This window comes from Triturus cristatus, chromosome 6, assembly GCF_964204655.1.
Source record: "Triturus cristatus chromosome 6, aTriCri1.1, whole genome shotgun sequence".
In the NCBI taxonomy this organism is placed as follows: domain Eukaryota; kingdom Metazoa; phylum Chordata; class Amphibia; order Caudata; family Salamandridae; genus Triturus; species Triturus cristatus.
The window spans coordinates 328984981-328992242 of NC_140589.1; the positions used below are offsets into that span (position 1 = coordinate 328984981).

A 7262-nucleotide genomic window follows, 5' to 3' on the forward strand; every position below is an offset into this window, starting at 1 on the left:
TAAAAAATGCGTTGTAATGGTAGTGCGTTGTAAAAGTTGCGTTGTAAAGGTTGTTCCCCGTAGGCTTCAGACAACGGTGATTTGATGCACTAGACCTACCAGACAGTATTTTTGCAAAACTGTCCTCTGGTTGTGTCAGGGGGGACTAAGACGCTAAAAAAGTTTCTGAGGCACGCTTGCAACTCAGAAACAGTGAAGGGTAAATTCTGGAATCCGTTGTCCTCCGATGGAGAGGACTGCATGGAAGAGGCCGAAATTGAGTCTCTCCCACCCAGTCAGGTCCAGCAAGATTCTGAGATGGAGGTTGGTGAGGGAGAGAAAGACAGTTAGGGTATGACACAAATTGAACAACATATTGCAGAAAATGAAAGTCAGCTGGTGGCCAAAAAACTGAAGTTGGAGCAGAAAATGGAGATACGGAAGAGCTTAGAAGAAGGAGAGGCAAAGGAAATCGTGAAAAAAAAGAAATTACAAGCGACATCTGCAGAAGGAGACATGGAGTCATCTCTTGATACAGGCACCATCAAGGGTAAGGTGAGGAGCGGCAAGGGTCAGGATGCAGGGTCCACAAATAGGGCACATGCTACTGACAAAGGTGAAGGGTTGGTGAGCCAGCAATCTCTGATTCCAAAAAATGCTTTACCACAAAGAGTACCAGTACCTGTGGGAGGGAGTGCAAGAACCATGAGGGGGAGGAAGCCTAACTTAGAGAAGGGAGAGGGTGCGTCAGAAAAGAAAGAGAGCAAATCTTTAGGTAAGAAGTTAAGCTCAGAGAGTAGCGAAAGTGGTTCAGGAAATAACGGAGAGTTGGGAGCAATAAGTAGTGACATAACCAAAAGTGATGCAGGAGAGAAACGAAATCTCAAGGAGTTGATCCTTCTGGACTCCCAGGTAAATAGTGAAGATGATCTGTTCATGGTTGTTGAGTCTACTTCGTCTAACAAGTATGGCTAACGTTTTTCATTTTTCACATTTCTGCTTGGTTTTAGTAATGGCTTTACAGATTGTTTCTATTAATGTCAGAGGTGTATGTAGTGAGGAAAGGAGGAATAAAATGTTATTTTGTTTGGGAGAAATGAAGGGGTGGATGTTTTTTTGTCTCCAAGAATGTCAGATTCCTTTCAGGAAAGACTACTCTTGGTGGCGGCAAGCTTGGAAGAAAGGCCCTTCGTTTTGGTCTGGAGAAGACAGCAATCGGAACAGTGGAGTGGCAATTTTGGTGGCGTGCAGGAAGGTTAGCATTATTGACTCCACAGTGCTCAAACCAGGGAGAGCACTAAGAGTAAAGGCACTTTTCCAGGGAGCTCCCTTTAATTTTCTAATGTCATAAATGCCGGCGAGGAACGTTGTCGGCTCCTCGCGCGCCTGCCCGACGGGAGGAAACTACACTTCCCGGCGGGCAAGGTGCGCGCACGGGAGACGTTGTGACGGCATTTCGGGCGTTGTGACGCCGTTTCCAGCGCCACACCCGTAAAGGTGGTTCCGAAGCAGAAGACGGAGCTGGATATTCCTTTTGTGTCCTGTGAGCCTGCGTCCGGAGAGCCTTCGTTCAGAGATCCTTGGTCCCGAGTACATTAAGGGTGCACACGCACCGAGACCTCCTTTCACCATAAGGTTACTGACAGAGTGAGCGTGGAACTGTAAACAGCCCAGGGCATTCCACGTTCGTGCATTGAACGTCGTGGGGGTTTCGAGCAGGGGGAGGCAATGCTTGGCAAATTCAGCTAAAATGCAAACACGAGTTGTGTGCCCTGAATCTGAGTGAGTGCGGACTTGGAGTATGAGAGGTCAGCAGTGTTAAAGTATTGGCCGTGCCTATTTGTGTATCTAACACTGCCCGCACCACAAGAGAAAGCTTGTAAACAGTAAAGCACTTCTGGGTGGAGCACTGAGAGCCGAAGCCGGGTTTCGAACCGGCAATGAGATAGTGCAAACAATATTGAGATTGCCGAAGCCGTGTTGAGAAACGGCGGAGATATCAAAGCACACCTTGGTTTATGTTCTTTGGAGGAATGAGTGTCGTCAACTTGTTATACTCTACAAGTATTGTCTGTTCTATGTACTGTCGTGTATGACCTTTTGTGTTTTGAGCAATAGGGGCTAGCTGAGCAAGGCTCGAGACTCCTGGTGAGGCATCGTACTCTGAAGCTTAGGGTATCTGCTGGCCGTGACAAAGAATAGAACAGAACCTCAGCCTATTCATCAGATAAATGAAATCCGGTGTTTTCTTTTCTTTTACAGGTATGAAAAACACAGGTTAGGATATACCTAGAGTTCCTGTACTGTAGCCAGAAAACAAATAGGTGCAGTGGTCTAATTGTGTGTTTCTGTTTGCAGGTCTCCCTCCCCGCATTCCCCATCCTTTCCTTCCCTCACTTGATCCGATCAACCTTCTGTGCTGTCATAGCAGTCGGAATTGAGACGATCAAGAGGTGGAACCCCTTGTGCAACGAACCAACTCCGAAGTATCCAGCGGACTCCACGTAAGAGCTATCGGAGCGAACATCTAAATACATATGCTCCTACTAATAAGGAAGAACAAATTAATCTCTTTGAAAATGTTTGCAGAAGTGCATGTTTGACCAGAGAGAGTTTAATTTGGGCAGGAGATTTATAACTGGTTTGACTTGTAAAGATACAGGGAGTAGACGCCCTAAAGATAAAACAGGTCATGCTCTCAAAGATATTGTGGGTGACTTTAATCTAACTGATGCTTTTTTACAGGCAAATCCTGGGAGGAAGACTAGGACTCAGGCTGGGGGAGACGGGAGTGGGGATGAAGTAGTTTTTTTTTACCTGGCATGGACCAGACTTATCATTGAGGTCCAGGATTGATTTTGTGTTTATCTCAAATGACTTGAAATGTTCAGAATGTGCACTTGAGCCGCTTTTCTTTTCAGATCATATGGCACTAAGGGCTGAAATAGTTTTGGACAATGTGAGAATACATGGCAAAGGTGTTTGGAAGTTGAATGTCTGTCTTTTAAAGGATGAAGGGCTGAAGAGGCTCTTTTCTGAACGTTTTCAGGGTTGGAAAACTTTGAAAGACTTTTTTAATAGTTGGACTGATTGGTGGTTATGGGTTAAGGTGAGAATTGGGGATTTTTTTTTAGAGAGGAAGGTAGAAAGCTGGCAAAAGACAGGGTGCGCTATTTGAATGTGTTACAGGGACGCTTACAGAGATTATATGGCATGGTCAGATTGGGCATGAAAGTAGTGAAAGAAGTGCAAGACTTGGAAGAAGAGATTGAAAATATATACTTGCAGTGTCTGGATATAGTTAAGTCCCTTGCCAGAGCTGAATGGATGGATGGAAATGAAAAATGCTCAAGCTATTTTTTTAAGAAAGTAATAGAGGAACAAAGAGCAGCTGATGGATGGAAGGACAGTCAGGGAAGGTTGCAGACTACTAAGGAAGGCATGGGTGAATTGTTGACGGAGGTTTTTGAGGATTTATACTCTGAACAAATTGTCAGACCCTCTGAGTCAGCGGCTTCGCTGGCAGTGATCAAAGACACACTGACCTTGGAGCAGAAGCAAAGCCTAGTAAAAGACTTCTCAGTGGAGGAACTTGATATAGCTATGAGTTCCTTTGAAAATGGAAAGTCGCTCGGTCCAGATGGACTTCCTATTGAGTTCTATAAAGAGCTCTGGCCGATTTTGAAGGACTGGAAGTCTGTCAAGAGCGGAAAGTTCTTGGTGAAACTCCCAAGAAATTCTGTTAAGGAATCATTGTTTTATTGCACAAGAAGGGTGATAGAGCTGAATTGAAAAATTGGCAGCCTATCACCCTGCTCAATACTGATTATAAATTGTATATGAAGCTGTTGACTCTGAGGGTGGGTGAGATTATTTCTGATCTCATTTCTCCAGACCAAGTGAGTGCTGTTAAAGGGAGGCGGGTTTCAGATTGTTTGCCTCTCATTAGAGACTCTATTCGATTCCAAATAGACAGGCATTCCCCTTTGGCTTTGTTGAATCTTGACTTTGAGAAAGCTTATGATAAACTTTCTCATAACTTTTTATGGCAAGTATTGGCAGTAATGGGCTTTCCTTTATTGTTCATCCAATGGCTGCGATGGATATTGAGGCTTCTACCACTAAAGTGTTATATAATGGTTGGTTCTCCAGGGAATTTCATGTGAAGAGTGGAGTGAGGCAGGGGTGTCCTATGTCTCCCACTCTATTTGTTTGTGCAATTGAATGTCTCAGTAAAATGATTCAGGGGGATACACGTATTTCTAGGGTACATATACCTGGGAGTGGCGGACAATCTGTAAAAGTACAACTCTATATGGATGATGTTACACTTTTATGTACCAATAGATTCACTGTAAGAACTGCTTTGGACAAAGTTGACACTGATCGCAAAGGTTCTGGCTCTACACTTAATGGTCATACGTCTCAATGCATGCTTTATGGGAAGTGCGATGAGGATCCTTGTCCAGAAATTCAATGAATGGAGGATGCTGTAACAGTGCTGAGAGTCAAGTTTGATACAGAAGGCCAAGGACAGAAGAACTGGAAGGAGAAGATTCCACAAGTTTCCAGGACTCTTGGGTTATGGTCATTGAGGGACTTGTCTTTTGAGGGGAGGGTTTTTGTATTAAGGACTGTGTTATTGCCCAGTTTGTTTTACTTGGCTGCAGTGTTTCCTCCACCGCGAAGAGTACAAGTGATCCTGGCACGGAAGTTCGCGCTTTGCTTCTGGAGAGCTGCAATGGAGCCATTGGCTAGAGACATTCTGTACAAGCCAAGGAGTGCAGGGGAAATTAACTTACATGATCTGCTACATATCCTTCATTTGTATTTTGTTTTTGTTCATTTACACATGTTTTTCTTTGCCTAGTCCAAAGCGGGAACTTTTGTGAAATATAACCTAGGTTTTGTTTTAAGATCCCTGAAAATGTGGACACCAAAAAATGTTTCACCCCTTGCCTTTTCATCGCCTGAATGTTATGGTTTTGTCAAAAGTTTTTTGACTGCTTATCAACTGCAAACGCTAGAATCTTTTTGTTGGAAATAGTTTAAAATAGTGTCTGATTTTGTGTCCAGCAGGTCACCGGTGACTACATTGCCAAACATGGCAGAAGAAAGATCCAGAGCCGCTTGGCTTGGAATGGCCCATCCAAAGATTTTAGGTTTTCATCGAGATCTCCATTGGAGGGCGGCACATGAGGTATTACCAATGAAGAGAGCCTTGCACCGTAGATCCTTAGCGCTATCTCCAGGCTGTCCTAGGGAGGGATGTCGAGATGAGGAATCAGCTGCGCATGTCTTTTGGGATTGCCCTTTTGCCACAGCAGTTTGGAGACGTTCTCTGCAGTACCTGACACATCATCTATTGGAAGAACAGCTGACATATCGTTTGGTGATGCATCAGGCATGGGACCTTGGCACCCAGAACAATGGAGAGTGGTTTGGTACATTATTTCTGCTGTGAAGACTGCTCTTTGGGATGCTAGAAACGTGATGGTGTTAACAAACAGACACTCTCTCACCAGTTGCTGTTTGGAGGATTGCTCAAAAGGCAGTTAAAGAGTACTTTGAACAGGATGTCAAAAGGAAGAGTATGTCTTGGGCCGCCTGTGTTTCGGTTTTTCGTCCACCCTGAGAGGCGTCTGACCCCTGGACCACAGGGGTAGGGACATAATCTATTCTCCTCCCGATTTCCAGGCTTCATTGCGCCTGGACTCTTGATACTCACTGTAAACCTGCATGTAATGTGCTTATGTTTACATTATCTTCCAATTGTTTCAGCTGAACTGTATGTTTCAAAACACTTTTGTACTTCTGCACAGAGGCAAGTGCTGTGCTTTGTACCTTTTTAGTACATGTTTGCTTGCGTACTTTTGGTTGGAAGCTATCCTGCTGAACTCTGCTGGACTTTGGCTTCCTGTCTCTGATCAGAACAGTGCAAGATGATGTCTTCAGTTTTTATATCCAGAGAACATAGACTTCATTTTGATATGCTGTCTGTAAGGGGTAAAAGGGCATTCCCTCCTGAGTTCTGTCACTCATTGGCGGGAACAGGATTACTATGCGCAGTCTGTTTTTTTCTTTTTTCGTAGACCTTTCCTGGGTGGTAAGGAGTCGCTAGCGCGGTGCTCTGCTATGATTGTTGGAAAATGGGGTTTCTTGATTGATACTCTAAAATGGTGCTAGGCCTGGATGTGGTTTTTAGTTTTTGATAGTATTCTTGATGTTTTTTCCAGTGTTCTGCTTGGGGAATTTTTGTATATATTTGTAATTTTTGATGACCTGTTCTTAATTTAACATGTGTTTTTTTTTAGATGTATTACTCTAGTTGTCTTCTACAATGTCGTAGAAATGCCATTGTACACTCATGTATTATTTAGAGGTCGCCGCATTACCCTGCTTGTTTTTCTGTATGATATGTAATTATTTATTCCATTGTATTATACTTGATCTTCAATAAAATATATTTTTGAATTAAATCTGTTCTTATAAGTTTAATATCTGATACTTCCTCTATCGGAGGACCATATATTAAACTAATTTTTGGAACAGGGAGATGGAATAGGAGCTTCCTCTGTCCAGTCCATGCATCAACCTGGTATTGCAGTACCTCCAGGAATGGTGCACTTCCCCACCTGGGGAAAACAATGCTGTTGAAAAATAGATGAGAAAATGAAAGTAGCGCTTCACTACCAAACCCTGTAAAGTGGCACTACTGTGTTTGCATGACCACCAAGCCGCGCTTTATTTATTTTTCACGTTTTCTTGAACTTTTTAATTTTTTTTATTTCGTTCCCCATCCAGACGCTGCACTTTGAAAGAGAAAATGACAGAAGAAGACTGCTTTTCCAGCAGCGGAGTTTCATTAGTTTTTGGATCCATTTCACTGGGGAACGAATGGAGGAAATTTTCCAGCAAGTCAGTAGGATCGAAGTAGAGACGGAAAGAGGAGAGAGAGAGAGAGAGACAGAAAGAGGAGAGAGAGAGAGAGAGAGAGGGAAAGAGGAGAGAGAGAGAGGGAAAGAGGAGAGAGAGAGAGACGGAAAGAGGAGAGAGAGACAGAGAGAGAGAGAGAGACAGAGAGAGAGAGAGAGAGAGACAGAGAGAGAGAGACAGAGAGAGAAGTGGACACTGCCCTTGGTTTCTCTGAGCAAGAAGAACAATACAGAGTCCTTTTCCTTCTTTGTCCGCCCCGAACGGCCACACCTTATCTATAAGCCTTTGACTACAGGGGAGCAGTGTCCTGGGCAGGCGAGGTGCCGGGCACTTCCTGTCAGGGAGCT

The 7262-nt window shown here is 43.9% G+C and overlaps 1 non-coding gene across 1 annotated transcript; it reads left to right on the forward strand.

Moving 5' to 3' along the window:
- Positions 1–6426: 6426 nt before the first annotated feature.
- Positions 6427–6611, forward strand: LOC146816867 (U2 spliceosomal RNA). Its single transcript, XR_014964953.1, has one exon. It is a non-coding gene; the product is annotated as a U2 spliceosomal RNA (small nuclear RNA).
- Positions 6612–7262: the final 651 nt, after the last annotated feature.